Below are 18,042 nucleotides of genomic sequence, written 5' to 3' on the forward strand. Positions count from 1 at the left end.
AGGTTCAAAAAGTAAATGAGCATAGAGTTTTAGCCTTGTATGTATATTGATACAGTACATGTAAGCTGTGCTTACGAAACATGTTTTTATTGTTATAACTACAGGGATATGTTTATATAAAAAATAATAAATGTCTGCTGAAACACTGCACAAAAATGTTATAGACAGTCATTTTGGTGCCACCCCCTCTGATGGTGTCACCCAGTGCGGTCCGCACCCCCCGCACCCTCCTTGTGACGCCACTGAGTATGTTCTATATTGAAATACATTTTTGTAGTTAATCTAGCACGCAGCCTACCTGTCCAGAAATCAGCCCAAATCTAAATTTGGGGCGTGCCTCGTAGCCTACTGTGCACATGGAGGCTCGCGATCCAATCCCTGATCAATTGCCTTCTCTTAAATTATAATAAAACAAACCTGGCCCTCCGTAAGTTATGCAAAATGGTTTATTATGTTCCCATATGAACCTTATGGCGGGACCCCGGGGTCCCGAATAAACGGAAGTAAAAATGGCAATTAATTTTTTTATGTTTGGCGACTCTGTCCCACCGCGCACATAACGCCGCGACACACTTGGTGTAGATCATTCTGTTGTCATGTCGTCCAAGCACAGCGAGGACGAATGCGCAAAAGAAACAAAACTTTGATTAGCGCATCGCGTAGAGCTCGTCGAGAGGAATAGATTGCCGTATCGTTCACTATCAACAGACATAAAATTACGTCACAACGCAGTTTATGCGAGAGCCGGGGGCTTATTGGACCCCGGAGTCCTGCCATAAGGTTAATGTTACAGAGTGCACAATTATACATGCGATTCATTACAGGTAAGCCTACACCGGCGACATTTGCATAACAGTGTGTGCGAATTTGCTCACCTTTTGCACGTGATTTAGAAAAAATCTAGCTCGTGTTTGTGTGTTTACTTTAGGTCCAGATGTGCCCACGTGCACAAACTGCGGCTCAACATGCTCAGGCAATATTCGGCCTGAAATAAATGTGAATCGCCTTCTTACAAGTGGATATTATTCATCTCAAAATACCGACAGTACACCGATCACAAAGCCTGATGGAAAATGTAAGTGTTATGTGCACAGTATGAGTGTTTTTTTTAATGTAATCACGTCGATGAATAAAGTGATATGCAGTAGAGAAGAGCAAATAAACCATACCTGTTAAAATACCCATGGAAGTAGACATCACAGAGCTGCTTCTGAGATCCCTTCAAGTGACCTCTATCTAGTACAGTACATGTATTTGGGAAGTACCACTTTCCCACTAGATATGTCACTGGGAGTAAGGAATGTTATTGCACGAAAGTCAATTGAGAGCTGAAAAAGTAGCCAACTTAAGTGCAAAAACAAAGTAATATAACATTGCAGTCATTACTCTTTGGTTCTTTCAGTAAAGTCACTTAGGTAGAAAATAAAATAAAAAGAATATATCACGACGTTTCGATCGCAACGCAAGAGTTCGTCATCAGGAAGAAAAAAGAGGGGGACAGCTGCTGAGGCAGACTGTTTAAATGGTTTAAAATTGGTGTAGCCCAAGGGTCAAACGAAGTGGGCGGGGCTAGCGATGTTAATGTGACAAATTAGCATGTAAGATCGGAGGGCGACCTCCACGATGAGAGCATGGAGGTGACTATGTTAAAGAGATAGATTAGCATGTTAATGTAAGATCAGAGAGCGGTCTCCACGAGGCGAGAACGTCAACGCAAGAGAACCACCGCAACAGTGGCCATGCCAGTGAGACACACAGCCCATAAACAGTAAGAACCATCGATACATTGAGGCTAAGGGAGCATAGGTGGCCATGTTAGTGAGACCTCAGCCCGTTAATGCAAAGACATCCCACAGGGCAATGCAATTCAGAGAGTCGGAGATAACAGCCAAACGACGGGAAGGATGGAAGCATCACAGCGTGTTATGACTTTACCTGGTTAATAACGTCCTTCCAATCATTGCTCAGCTTATACCCATCTTCTCAGTTGAAATGGTATCAGTGTTTATATATCTGGATGGTTTCATGAACAAATCTTTGATTGCAGTCATTGCTTGATGCAGTCATTGTTGATTGTGCTGAGACCAACATTTCACTCTACATGAGAACCATGTGTAATTGTGCTTATATTTCCTGTAGTTTGTACTCCTGTTTTTGGATTGTTGGTTGTAACGTTCTGACCTGTGCCAACTGGGTATCTGTGAAAAATAGATTTAAAGTTAATCCGATTCCTTCAATATGAATAAATGTTCTAAATTATTGCAATGAAGTTTTATTTAACATGTGCAGACCATTACAAACAGATGCTCATTTCTTTCAGGGAAGTGCAGCCATGGAGGGCTATTTGATTCCACAAGATGGGACAATGCTAAAGGGGGCATTAACAAGGATGGCTCCCTTGAACTATTTTCACCACACTACAATCTGCATGGAAAGGCGGTCGATGTAGCAACAAAAGCCACTATCAACTTCTTCAGAGACCTCAGGGGTGAAGTGGATAATGACCTTGTTTTTGGGAGGTAATTACGATATACTGAGCAATATAATCATTAGAAGGCCTTGTGAATACATTACAGGATGCAGACATCTCCACACCACAAGAGTCATGTGACTTGTTTGAACGTACTTCACCACGGTTGGTAAAGCGACATTATGTAAGAAAAAAGAACAGCAAACCCATCTGTGTGTGCCTCCACACATATGCATTTCTGTAAGATGCACTATAAATAAACGAACGGATGATCGGATGAGGGGGAGTGACTGGTAGAAATGGTGGCATTGTGCTTTTATCTAAGTTATTATAATTCCCTTAATTTTCTGAAGACCAACTTACACTAAATACCTACTCTTTGGTTCTCTTAATAAAGTCACGTAGATAGAAAATTAATAGATCACGACGATTCAATCGCAACATGAGCAACCGTCATCAGGTGAAAAAAACACAGCAGGAAAACTGCTGACATAGGAGAAAGAGCTGCTGCAACAAGAGTTTATATAGGATTTTGGTGGTGCCAACCCAAGGGTAAGTGGGCGGAGCTAGAGAAGGAATTTGTATGTTAATGTTAGAGATTAGCATGTCAATGTGAGACGGTCCAGCCATCGTAGGTGTGCCAATGAGAAGATTAACATGTCAATGTCAGAGAGCCAGACAACAGGAACAAAACAAACCCCTAAGAAATAACAGCTGACATAGGCTGGTAGGATGGAAACCTCACAGTCTGTTAAGAGTGTATTTGGTTAATAACATCCTTCCAATGATTGCTTAGTTTGAACCCATCTTCTCGGTTGAAGTTGTCTCTGTGTTTATATATCAGGATGGCTTCATGAACAAATATCTGATAATAGCCAGTGGGTTTGCAGAGTACCTTCGTCTTGGTAAAATCAATTTCGTGTTAACCCACAGCATTAAAGCAATAATCAGCAATGGCTGATAGCATTCATGAGTATTGGCTTAATGTGGGAGGAAACAGGTTTACCCAGAGATAATGCACATCGATGTATTAGTGGGTGGTGCTCTACATTACCATCTCATTGGCAGCTCACAGCCCAAAAAAAATCGAAAACGCCTCTCAAACCCTGACGGCCACCCATTAGCATGTCTCACATTGACATGCTAATCTCTCACATTTACATACAAATTCCTTCTCTAGCTCCGCCCACTTACCCTTGGGTTGGGCCAACCAAAATCCTCTGTAAACTCTTGTTGCAGCAGCTCTTTCTCCTACGTCAGCAGTTATCCTGCTGTGTTTGTTTCACCTGATGACGGTTGCTCGTGTTGCGATTGAAACGTCGTGATCTATTAATTTTCTATCTACGTGACTTCACCGAAAGAACCAAAGAGTATGGGTTCCTGCAGTCACGAAAGCTTCAGATCAAGATTACACTAAATACCATTAATCTCATCAGATCTCAGAAGCTAATTGAGGTTAATTGTCGTTGCTATATGGATGGGTGGCCGTCAGGGTTTGAGAGGCGTTTTCCATTTTTTTGGGTTGTGAGCTGCCAATGAGATGGTAATGTTGAGCACCACCCACTAATACATCGATGTGCATTATCTCTGGGTAAACCCGTTTCCTCCCACATTAAGCCAATACTCGTTAATGGTATCAGCCATACAACCCCATGCAGGATTCTGTTTGAATAGTCTTAAGACTCAGTGAGGATTTCCATGATATACAATACTCTATCCACTCTCTACATGCAGCAGGTCTTCACAACTGAATTAATCGTTTATATGAACACAAAGACCCCCACCCCTGGTTTCGCGTCTTTAGAGTGCTGGGGTAAGTACTGTTATCGAGCTGTTACCAAGCTGTAATGGCACGATGGGGTAGGTCACAAAGTACCATATTTATATACATATATCTAAAGCAACAAACATCATCTGCCATTTGCCACGAAGTGGTGGTGACATCACCACGGCGCTAGTGCCATGCTAGGTACACTCTGAGGCCACATGAAGTGTTGAAGGCTCGCTGGCAAGTCACGGGACAGAACCAAGTGCCACGTGTTGAATGAGATGACTGACAGATGTACCTACTGTGCTCCCCACTGTGCCAACTTGTGTTTTAGCCACCCGGCGTTCCGTTCGTTGTTGTGAGCGTCGCTTCTCCACCCTCTGCTGTTGTTGAAGGGCAACTTCCTCTAAATGCGCAGTAGTGTCCTTCATGAGCCACCTCCACAAAAGCTGATATTTACACCGCTGGTACCAGTCAGCACACCCACAAATTGTATCTAATTGCTGTTTGTTTCTTGTTTTATAGGTATATGGGATATGAGCAAACAACATCAATCGGGTTTGTAATTGACAGCACTGGCAGCATGGGGCCCTACATTGATAGTGTTCGCATGGAAGTCTTTAGGATCATTGATGAACGTGCCAAAAACGGGGAGCTGCCTGCCATGTTTATGCTTGTACCTTTTAATGACCCGGGTAAGCATGAAATTACATGAGTATTTAATTATACTTTAAAATATATGTATATTTTCGCTCATTGTCTTCAGGAAAATTGAACTGGAATGCTCCTGTATTTATTGTGAAAAATGGAAAATGGATAAACATGTTATAAACATTTTCAGTTCGTCAGCTCAGCGCCAACAGTAACACCTTACATTCTTTACTGCATGAATATATATTGAACGAGCCAGAAAATCAGTCCATTAAGGGAACCTCAATTTTGTTCGGGGACTTGATTATTGATGCTTCTCTAGATTTTAAGCTTTCGTGACTGCAAGGATCCATACTCTTTGGTTCTATTCGGTAAAGTCACGTAGGTAAAAAAATAAAACAACAAAAATCACGACGTTTCGGCCACAACACAAGCGGCCTTCATCAGGTGAAGGGACCAGACTGTCTCGAAGACTGCGCTGGAGTGAAACAGAGCCAAGCTCAGACCACGACCTTTAAGCTGTGTGAGAGGGATTAGGGTGCCTTGACAAAGAAATTAGCATAAAAAATAGCATTTGATTGGCGGACTTAGCATGATGAAAGGTGCAGCTCAGTGATCAGCGACGGCAATGCAACCGCCTGTGCTGCGAAAGTTTGGGGTACCATTAATTGAAAAAATATTTTGTACCAATGACAATTAGTTTAATGTTTGGTTCGATTTAGAACATTTTTCCAATGGTTGCTTAATTTGAAACCATCTTCTCGGTTGAAATTGTGTCTATGTTTGTATATCTGAATTGCTTCGTGAACAAATCTCTGATAAAAACCTGTGGGTTTGCAAAGAACCTTGGTATCGGAGAAAATTATATCGTGATTACCCACAGCGTCGTAACAGGGATCAGCCACGGCAGAAGAATTCGTTCTGCCGTGTTTCAAATCTGATTTGTGCTCGCGAATTCGGTCAGAGACATGTCGCTTCGTCTCCCTGATATAGCAATCACCACAGGTACAACTCAATTTGCAAACCCCGGGGTACTGTAAGTCAAGAATGACATCCTTCACGGATGGGATCAGATCACGAATTTTGTGTACTGTATTGAACCGGACCTGGATCTTGTGTTTGTTTAGAAGCTGACAAGGATATCGTCAGGGGACAGTACAACGTCTTTGACCATATAAACCAATGACCATAGAAACCAAAGGAGACCACAGCTTCGATGTGGTCTCCTTGTTCACCAAGGTCCCGGTACCTGATACCATTGATATAATTGAAAATTTGGTACAACATGGACTAAACCCCGAGGTACCTACGCTGGTCAGGCACTGCCTCACCAACACCTACTTTACTTGGAATGGCTCCTTCTACAAACAAAATGAGGGTACCCCCATGGGATCCCCCTTGTCACCAGTGATAGCCAATAGTTTTCATGGAGAAATTTGAATCGGACGCCATCCAGACTTCCACCCTCAGACCTTCCCTGTGGAAGAGATATGTGGATGACACTTTCGTCATTTGGCCACATAGCCTCCCAGCGCTGAACCTTTGCCTACACCACATCAATTCCAGACATCCCGCCATCAAATTCACCATGGAAGTGGAGAAAAATGGCAAGCTACCATTCTTGGATGTTCTATTTGAGAGGAGACCTGATGGCTCATTGGGGCATTCTGTCTACAGGAAACCCAACCACACAGATTCCTACTTGAAGCCTGATTCCCACCACCACCCAGCCCAAAAGAATTATCTCATCAAAACTTTATACCATAGGGCTCATTGCATTTCAGACCAACACCACCTGACCAGTGAATTAAAACATGTACACCTGGCCCTCAAAAGGAATGGATACTCTGACCGTACCATTCGCCAAGCTGTTTCTCCCTCCATACAGAAACAACCACTTGACACTCCGGTCAAAACCATCACACTACCATATATAGCAGGCGTTATTAAAAATACTTCCAAAATTCTAAACAAACACAAGATCCTGGTCCGGTTCAATACAGTACACAAAATTCGTGATCTGATCCCATCCATGAAGGATGTCATTCCTGACTTACAGTACCCCGGGGTTTACAAATTGAGTTGTACCTGTGGTGATTGCTATATCGGGGAGACGAAGCGACATGTCTCTGACCGAATTCGCGTGCACAAATAAGATTTGAAACACGGCAGAACGAATTCTTCTGCCGTGGCTGATCACTGTTACAACGCTGTGGGTGATCACGATATAATTTTCTCCGATACCAAGGTTCTTTGCAAACCCACAGGTTTTTATCAGAGATTTGTTCACGAGGAAATTCAGATCTACAAACATAGACACAATTTCAACTGAGAAGATGGTTTCAAATTAAGCAACCATTGGAAAGATGTTTTAAATCGAACCAAACATTAAACTAATTTTCATTGGTACAGTATATTTTTTCAAGTAATGATACCCCAAACTTTCGCAGCACAGGCGGTTGCATTGCCGTTGCCGATCACTAAGCTGCACCTTTCATCATGCTAAGTCCGCCAATCAAATGCTATTTTTTTATGCTAATTCCTTTGTCAAGGCACCCTAATCCCTTTCACACAGCTTAAAGGTCGTGGTCTGAGCTTGGCTCTGTTTCACTCCAGCGCAGTCTTCGAGACAGTCTGGTCCCTTCACCTGATGAAGGCCGCTTGTGTTGTGGCTGAAACGTCGTGATTTTTGTTGTTTTATTTTTTTACCTACGTGACTTTACCGAATAGAACCAAAGAGTATTGATGCTTCCATTGTGTAATGGGTAGTACACTGGACTTTAACATTAAGGGGTGGCTGCTTCAATCTCTTGATGCGGCAGGTGTCTGAAATCCCCTGGCCTCTGTTCAGCCAGCAGTATGTATGGATGTAATCTGAGTTATTCCATATTAAGATCACGGAGCAGAGCAGAACATAAAAAAAATTGCGTTTACAAATAAAACTCTGAAACATCCCTGTCATTCATCAAAACTCTAGCTTACACGCGATTCAATTCAGGAAAATCATTTGAAATGCTTCAAAATGCTCTGGGACAGCTAAAAAAAACTCTGATTCATGGCCTAAAACACCATTGGCACTATACCTGAAAGTTGCATGCAGACTGCCTGAAATTTCGAGATGAGTACCTAAACATTTGAATTGTCGTTCGACTGCCCACTAAATATGTTGCATAGCAGTTAACGCAATGCGTTGTGATCCTGGCAACCCAATATAATTTGATTCTTCTACAAGATTTGACTGGTAAACCTTAAAAGTTGACTGGCAAACAGCACCTGTCCCTCCAGTCTGTAAAGTTAAATGAAAATATTTTGTTTGTGCGTTGTAATTAATCAGTCTTTTTAATATGTTTTTGTTTACTTTTAGATTTCGGTCCAGTTTTTGTCTCTAAAAATGTAAGCCAGTTCAAAAGCTGGATTTCAGAAATAAATCCCAGCGATGGAGGAGATGAGCCAGAGATGTTTTTTTCTGGTTTAATGGTAAATATCAAATATTTTATGCAACATAGGTGGTTGCTTCCGGAGAAGTTTTAGTGGGGTGCAAAATTTTAATTCCAGAGATGCCTCTTTTTGTCCACTTCCCCCACCCCAACAATTATTTCCCTAACCCTAATTTATTTGTCTCCATCTCATGCATAGTTATGCTGCTTAAAATGCCCATTAACTTTCCCCATGGGCCCCAACACCAATTGGGATTGATAGTGACAGCACTGTATTTTTCACTATTTCGACATTGAGGGAGGAGGTTAACTAGACTTTGTGGGATTTGGTTGAGAGGGAAATATTGAAGAGAGAGAAGTGCAGTTATTGTGGTGTCACTTCTGGGATTTTTCACCAAGGTTACAGGTGCTTTGTTGCTTTTATAGGCCACCGTAATTCCATGGTAATTGTCACTGACAACAATTTCTGCACAATGTTCTATTGTAAAAAAAAAATCTAGATGCCCATAACTGGACAAATCCAAACACTGCTGCCTCACATGGGCAACTGGGATAGCAACTTCTAATCAGATCACACACAGGGGTCACATGACTGCAGGGCTGTGTGCGATGTAAACCAATCATTGTTCACTTTCTAACAATCTTTTCTTTATTGGATATACACCACTCTTGCATTTTATATCAAGTTACCATAGTGGCTTATAGTAAAAGCGTTGCAGGTGAATAATGTCCCAAAACTGCCAAAATGTGTAGTGCTGCATGGTGTTTCTTCCGAGGTGGTTGGTTGGCTCAGACGTTGAGCAAAAGGACCAAGCTGGCACCACACCACTGAGACCCTGGGTCCCAATCAGGGCAACAGTCTGTGATTACTCTAAATTCTCAAGTGTAGACTGTTTTTGGTCTCATCCAAATCAACAAGAATCGCATAAAAACCTCGTTAAATTAAACTTGGTTCTGCACTTAATTTGACAAAATTCAAGCTTCATGAATTTGCAGGGTGAATGACAAAGTGTTGCCCCCTAGTGTGGACCAGCTGTCACTTGATGAAAGGACCACTTCAGTAAGACATTTTCGAATATGAAGGCATGCACTGCTCTGCGCACTGTCGGAATGGTTGCTTCATCCCCTGAATTAATATCAATAGTAAAATAAGGATAACACTGGGGAAGTTGATAACTTTTTTAAAGGAGTTTCAACATAGACGACTATTCCTTTATTTGTGACAAAAGTTTGATCATGTAAATTTGTCAAACATCCTCAAAGATTGTGTAGAAGTTGAGCACATTTGTAATACAGTATAGCATATGTAATGCCTTGGTGTTGTGTTTTATTAAGCTATGCCTGAGCGCCATTGAGCCACAGTCAGAGATATTCATCTTCACGGATGCATCTGCAAAAGATGCGGATCTGCAGCCACAAGCAGCTGCAATTGCAGAGAAAAATAAATGTAAAGTAAGAACCTTCACTGCACTGGACTTGCTTCATATAAAACATATACGATTGTGACTAAGTAAGTGACTGCTATAAATTATAATTCTAGAATCTAGAAGGTCTCGAAAGTTGAAATTTACTCAACTTTAGTCCAGACCACATATATCATTAGAAATGTAAAAAAATCCACAATTTTCTTATTTGGGTGCTTCAAACGTAGTATTTTGTTTTTAAATCTATGCATACAAATGTTGACATTAAGGTTTTAACGATATTTCATCTAGATAGGACATCTGATTGGCATGCCATAAACATTCTCATATAGCGCAGCAAGTGGGAAAGTGCTATCCTGTCTTGTGTGGACCAGGTCATCTGGAGGTATCTAAGAGGTAACTGCTCCTTTGAAATAGTCTCTGACACTTTTCCAGGTGTCTAAGATATCTGAATAAGTAATATGACAAAAACAGCACAATTGGTGTAAAATTGGGCAAACATGACAAAACATTTAAATCAAAGAGCAATACAAACTATAAATTAAGTGTAAACAAAAAACAAAATCACAGGAAAAAAAAATCCATAATTACAATAAGCGTAGTTCTATTCAAGTGCCATTACATTTCAAGAATTTGTTCCACATGCATGTGCGATCCTGATTCAGCCTTTATGTCTTTATCTACAAAGCAGAGAGTACTTTATTTTAACAACTGTATATTTTCTCAATATTTACAGGTGAACGTTGTGGTAGTGAGAACTCCAGGTTACAGACGCTTCTTTGACAATCAGGGAAACTTCCCGCGCAAACGAAGAAGCATAAATGCACTTTCCTATTACGACGAAATCGCATTTAGCTCTGGGGGTTTGGCTTTGCATCCCACGAGTTCTGAATTTCAATCTCTGATGGTCGTAATCGGCGACCTAACCAAGACGCAGCAGGTGAGTAACTACATTTATTACAGTGATAAATTACAAATATAAATGATGTAACTTCATTCACAGCAATGATCAATCCACAGTTGGATGAAGGCGTCTCCAACCTGCACCACATCTCACAATTCCATGACGCAACGATCCACCTTGTACCGACACATGCAATACCCCGGTGTATACAAACTAAGCTCTGTCTGCGGCAGTAGTTATAATGGGGAAACTAAGTGACATGTCTCGGACTGTGTTCGTGAACATAAGGCAGGTCTGAAACACGGTAGGACCAACACCTCAGCCGTGGCTGATCATTGTTTTAATGTGGTGGGCTCACGTGAAATTTATTTTTCCAAGCTGAAGGGACTTTGCAAACCCACTGGCTATCAACAAAGATTAGTTCATGAAGCCATACATATTTATAGACACAGACACAATTTCAACCGTGAAGATGGGTACAAACTGATCAATCATTGAAAGGACACTATTAACCAGTTAAAGTCATAACTGGCTGTGATCTTTCCATCCTACCTTCCAATGTTAGTTGATATTTGAGGCTCTCTGATTTTACATTAACAGGTTAAATTTCTCAGCCACCTCGTGCGCCGACGTGGCTGCGGCTCTGCGATCTTACATTAACATGCCAATTTCTCTCACGTTAACATAGCCACCTCTGCGCGCTCGTCATGGAGGTCGTCCTCGGATCTGCCATTAACATGCTAATTTCCCTCACATCAACACCAATAGCCCCACCCACTTCGTTAATGACCCTTGGGCTACGCCCATTTCAAACCTTTAATACAGTCTCCCTCAGCAGCTCTCCTCTCTTTTATCCTCCTAATGACGACCACTTGCGTTGCGATTGAAACGTCGTAGTTTTTTGTTATTTTCTTTGAACGTATCTACGTGACTTTACCGAAAGACCCAAATAATACCTGTTTTATTGCCAGAAAGGGGAAACCCTATTGTCATGTTAAGTTACAGTTTTATAAAACAGTGGTAATGATAATTTACGTTCTATTGCCAACGCACTGCTGGATGAAGTGGGGTGATGTGGTTGTTTGAGCATGCTTCACCACGCTGGTCATTGCAGGCTGCTAAAGGGGTGGGGCGAATCCAGGACCATTTCAAATATGAATCATCATTATTTGCCATGGCCAGGAATTGAACTAGGTATCGCTGGGTTAATAGTGAATTGCTCCTCCACTCCACCTGAGTTTGTACAATATAACCAAATGAGTGCTTAACTAATTTCTGTTTCGCCATTTCAGGTTAACATTTTAAATGTCCGTGATGTTGATACAACCAAGAGCACCGTCTTCAGATTTCCAGTTGACAGTTCCACGAGCAACATTGTCATTTTCTATACTGGGGCCCTCTACACTTTGACCAACATTACAATTTCAGATCCATCAGGTACGTCCATCAATGCTTACTTTATTGTAATAATTGATTGCAGTAGTTTGCATAAGTTTCCTTGAATTATACAAGCTGGTAAACAGCCCTTCAAATGGACAGGGTGTTCATACTCTTTGGTTCTATTCGGTAAAGTCACGTAAAAAACAACAAAAAATAAAAAAAATTCACGACGTTTCGGCCACAACACAAGTGGCCTTCATTAGGTGAAGGAACCAGACTGTCTAGAGGACAGCGCTGGAGTGAGCACAGCCAAGCTCAGACCGCGACCTTTAAGCTGTGTGAGAGGAAGCAGAGCGCCTTGACAAAGGAATTAGCATAAAAATTAGCATTTAATTGGCGGACTCAGCATGATGAACGATGTAGAGGGGGGGAGCATGTGCAGACCGGCGAGGGGGGGAGGGGGGAGTTTACATATTGATGGTGTGAAAAGGGAATTTAAGCAGCTACGAAAGTTTGGGATACCACTACTTGAAAAAATATACTGTACCATTGAAAATTAGTTTAATGTTTGCTTTGATTCAGAACATCTTTCCAATGGTTGCTTAATTTGAAACCATCCTCTTGGTTGAAATTATGTCTGTGTTTGTAAATCTGAATTGCCCAGTGAACAAATCTCTGATAAAAACCCGTGGGTTTGCAAAGAACCTTGGTATCGGAGAAAATTATATCGTGATCACCCACAGTGTTGTAACAGTGATCAGCTACGACAGAAGAATTTGTTCTGCCGTGTTTCAAATCTGATTTGTGCTTGCAAATTCGGTCAGAGACATGTGGTTTCGTCTCCCCGATATAGCAGTTACCACAGGTGCAGATCAATTTGTAAACTCTGTGAATTTTTTTTATTTTTTGTTGTTTTTTACGTGACTTTACCGAATAGAACCAGAGAGTATGGATCATTGCAGTCACGAAAGCTTCAAATCTAGAAAGGACAGGGTGTTGATTATTTTAAAATACAATCCTTGATAAAAGTGCATTGCATTAGTGACCTGAGGCATTCCTAGGCTTAGCTATGCACCATCCAGTCACTTTTACCCTCATTAAGTTTACCCGATGAATGAAAACCAAATTATATGAGAGCAGGGCTGTATTTAGGTATATTTTCCTTACGCCTAAGAACACCTGAGCAAAAAAGACCCCGGGACGGCCCCTCCCAGTCTCCGTATAGATATACAGTGAGGGAAAAAAGTATTTGATCCCCTGCTGATTTTGTACGTTTGCCCACTGACAAATAAATGATCAGTCTATAATTTTAATGGTAGGTTTATTTGAACAATGAGAGACAGAATAACAACAACAAAAATCCAGAAAAACGCATGTCAAAAATGTTATAAGTTGATTTGCATTTTAATGAGGGAAATAAGTATTTGACCCCCTCTCAATCAGAAAGATTTCTGGCTCCCAGGTGTCTTTTATACAGGTAACGAGCTGAGATTCAGGATACAATTGTATGAAAATAATATTTAACCTAGAGACTTATGAAGTGTACATCCCGATTGTCATCCCATGCATGGCAGAATACTTAACTCATAATTCGAAGGCTAACTTGGCCCATCAACCTTCTCTGTCGATAAATTGTTATTTTGGGAAATTCAACAATGGTTGAACATTGGTGAGATATGTGTATGTGTTGTATATCATCTTTGAGACTAAGGATACCTATGATTTTTGCCTCCACTAACTTAAACGCTTCAAGGAAGGCACAACCCAAAAACAAGCAGCTCTTGTAGTAGACAACACCTCAGCTTGATATCCCATGCTGTCCTACATACGTTCAAAGGTTTGGTAATGCAGTTAAACCGTAAACATTATAATCATTGGCGTCATAGTTTCCTGATGATTCAACTTTCATTGGTGTATTAAAACGTATGGGAGTGCTCTACTGTATGACTTATAAGTTAACTCATTTACAAGATTGCAAATTCATCCCAGACAGTTTAGAGCAAACAATGTAGGTATGCTGGGCACAGGCCTCAGGCCTACAATGCCAATAGATTAGCAAGAGAGTAGTACATGAGATAGACATTATCATGCTTCTTGAATGGATTAAGGTTATAGAAATATGTGGGAAGATATGATGTGAGTTGAGCAAGCAGGATGAGGATAGAAGGAGAAACATAAATGTTGAGTCCTTCATTATGGTGATTGAATGCAATGTGGATAAGGATAAAGTCAATCTGCAGCGACAGAGAAACGTCTGAACTGCATTTGAATCAAAATCAGAATGTTTATTTAGACTGGAGCAATCCGATGAGCTATGAAGCTCTTTTTCACATATGTCCAGTAGAGGCAGGTCAGAATGTGAAAAAAAAACACAATACAAAAACCGATAAGCTGCAAAATAAAGGAAAGGTGTGTAAATCAGTGAAAATAAATATATAAAGATTAAACAAAGTACATAACAACAAATTGCTAGAATTGAGTGACTGTGAAACAGTGAGTGTAGACTGATCAATCAATGCCTTTGGCATTTAGAGTGAATGAGGAAAATTATCACTCATCCTAAAGGTAGTTAGAAAAACAACCCAAGCCATTCTTAATAGCTGCCTTGCCTGGGTTGCATCTTCTTTAAAATGTGCCATACCCCAATAATCTAATCAATCCTTGTGTGGTGCGTGTGAATGTCTTCATATACTTGTTCCATCAGGTACAAGGGATGATGCTGTTGCAGGAAATACTACCCTTTTATCGACGCGAATATCTGGAAACATCTTCATCATGCAATTGAGGGAGCCAAAAGTGACTGGAATTTGGCAAATTCAAATCACGTCAGCGGGACTTTCTAGTTTACGCATCATCGGTAACAAAAAAAAATGTTTTTTGACGTGTGTGGTTGTGCGTGGAAATATTTGCATACACCCACATACGTGCATGACATTGTCATGAATACAATGGTCCAATTAATGATTCACATTTACGATGTTTATATGGTACCACGGACCAATTAACAACACAGAAACTTGATTTACAAAGTATATTCCAACATGACTCTAAACACATATGAACAGAGTCAATCTGTAATAATAGGTTTTTTCCCCTTTTTTCTGGCAAAAAAACTGAAACTTTTTTACAAGGAATCATGTTTGCATTAACCACAATATCTGCGGTCAGAATGAAAACAAAAAACACACTCTAATCATGTATGCATTGTCCTTGAAATTGATTTGGTCCACACCAGAGACAGCTTTTCTTAGAGCCGAGTTTCATATGGTGTTCGACCAGATGACGCCAAAAGGCGCACAACTCAAAGACAATGCACTATCAGAGTAATGAGGGCTCGGGGTAAGCATTTACATCATGAGGCCTCCTTTGCCAATTGCAAAATATAAGAATAGGTTTTTCCCCCCTTTTTTTCTGGCAACAAAACTAAAACTGGTTTGTGATGTTAATTGGCCCAGAGCTTTGGCTATTCTCAAGTGTTTTTGTGGCTGTTGACCTTTAAAACCCTGTTAAAAATGGCTTATGAAAGTAAAAACACACTGATTATACTGTCAATTGGAAAATAGAGTTCGATTTATGAGCACATTGTGTCGTAAATTCGTGGACTGCCTGTACTTGGGTGAACTCACATCTTGGAGTGAGCACCCGGGATAAATTAGATATAGATTCACCTGCGTGGCTTAGGGCATGGGACACTGACAGTATGCCCAACAGTGAGGACACAAACTGGGATAGCAGACACTTTTAAAGGTTTGAGTGATTTATTCCCACTCTCGCCATCATCTAAGGGATATTATTATGTAATGCTACATGTATCACACATTTAGTAAAAACACCCAATAGCAATGAAAAACAATACCACCTTGTCTAAATATGACCGAGTCTAAACAATGTGACGAGGCCAATAAAACAATATTTATGTCTCCGCAATGTTTCATCACTACGTCAAACCTATAAATAGTAGGGTCAGTGCTCCTGACACCAACTCATTTAATGTATTTGCACATAACCTTCTGTGTCAGTGGTCACACAACACACAGCAACAAACAACATCAAGGACATTTGTATTGTTCCTATGCTCTCACAGCCATACTGCACTTCATTTACTCTTAATAAGTTGGCAGTATTATCTACAGTGCCATATCATTTACAGTATGGCACTGTGCTTCAGACACTGCTGATACCCAGTCACCCTCAATGGCCCTCTGCCCTTGTCTCTGTGAGACTCCCGATCAGTTAACTTGCACACTCCTCACTACCACGTATGGATATGGACAGTCCGTGTCATGGAATTACACACCAAACTCACCATACAGTTAACCTCATTTGGCACACAGTACTATAGGTTTTACAGCGTCATACTCTATGTCACCACCATAGTTAAAAGCTCCATGGTGGGACCAATTAGCATGTGACCTGCCACTGGTTTTGGAATTATGGGAAGTGTGCAAGTCTGATTTGTGACCCGTTCCGCCTCCTGTGTTCACTACTACCAAGAGCTCTGTCCCCTAACTTGCAAAGCTGAACATAAATTAGACAATGAACAACCCCAGTCAACTATCACTCTCTCAATGTGCCATATTACATGAGTTTACCACGACCAAGAGAAAATTGGGCAGACTCATGGCTTGGGATGGAAGGTCCCCTTGTTTGCTGAAGCGCTGCTCTGCTTGGTCTTGCTGGTAAGCTGGAACCGTGCCCACAGTTGCCAGTCGGAGAGGAGCAGCCATACTGCCTCCGAGCTTAACTCTCCTGATACAGGTTTCCCTTGCATTATGTGGAAGATGCATTCCAAAAAAATGGCGCACAATGCAAAACCACACGAGACAGCTACCTGCGAAGCAGCGCATAAAGTACACAATGTCGCACGTACGACTGCATAGACGCATGAGTAAATAAAAAAACACATACTGTAAAGCGAATTTTGGCTAGACATAGGTTAGCCGCATATCGGCGAAATTACACACCGAACCCGGTGTGTAATTTGTACACCCAATAAGCCATGCCCATTGCCTGCTCACCCAAATCTAAATCAAATCTGTCCGGTTTTACCTCTCCTCCAGATCCATGCACGTGCTAATCCAGCTGTAAACCATTCTGACTCATAAACTATATGCCACCAATTCAGGGCCGTATTATCCAATTGGGACAGAAGGCACTGTGCTGTGGGCCTACGAAAGCTAAAGGGCCTTCAAAAAATGTTTACGTTTTTTTGTTTGTCTGATAAAAAATGTAACCAAGATATCTTCTTCAATAAATATATTTATATAGCAAGGATAGGCACATTGTATATCTAAAGAGGCAGAGTCATGTCAATGTTAATCTTTTTCTTTTAAAAAGATGAGAGAAATTAACACAGATTAACTTGTTGAGATTTTTTCATGGCAAAATTAGCAATACCATCTTCAAATTGGTTTTCGAACAATCCCATCGGCAAATTATTTCCTCTTTCGTGCATAGATAAAAATATACAAAATTATCGAAAATTTCGCTACATTTCATTGTAAGAAATTACACAGCAGTCAATTATTTTAATACACAAAGCAAGAAGCCAATAACAATCTCTGAACAGCTTGACCAAACAGGAATACAAGACAGAGACTACTAAGAAAGGAAAACATTCAATTATAATATAATTATATTAAGTATAGACCTAAGGGTTAAGTGCAATTTATTTTTTCTAATTTAGCCTAAGATAACAGCCACTTCTGCAATGATAATATATAAGGTAAACTGGGGGGATTTGGGAATTTATTTTTCAATGTAGTCATTTTGACAAAATTTGGTATTCTTGAAAAAAAACTCATATTTTTTTCAATCTTTTTGCTATTTAATTTGTTGGCTGCTGGTTGAAATTTTATGGCAGTTGTAACAAGTCGTTGACTCATTGTGAGGCATATTACACCTAAAATAAGTCAAATCTTTAAGCAAAAAGAAAAGCAATTATAGCGTTCGCCATGCGGTCGTCCTGTCAAAACATTGAATATGTTATCGATTAAAATGAACGGCAT

General features: G+C 40.6%; 1 long non-coding RNA gene across 1 annotated transcript; it reads left to right on the forward strand.

Annotated features, from left to right (window-relative positions):
- The first annotated feature begins 308 nt into the window (after positions 1–308).
- On the forward strand, positions 309–8,660 carry LOC142907756 (uncharacterized). Its single transcript, XR_012931262.1, has 4 exons — positions 309–1,075; positions 2,321–2,519; positions 4,764–4,933; positions 8,254–8,660. It is a non-coding gene; the product is annotated as an uncharacterized LOC142907756 (long non-coding RNA).
- The last annotated feature ends 9,382 nt before the right edge of the window (positions 8,661–18,042 follow it).

The sequence above is a fragment of the Petromyzon marinus genome, chromosome 1 (genome assembly GCF_048934315.1).
Source record: "Petromyzon marinus isolate PM22_M1 ecotype Great Lakes invasive population chromosome 1, UKy_Petmar_22M1.pri1.0, whole genome shotgun sequence".
Classification (NCBI taxonomy): domain Eukaryota; kingdom Metazoa; phylum Chordata; class Hyperoartia; order Petromyzontiformes; family Petromyzontidae; genus Petromyzon; species Petromyzon marinus.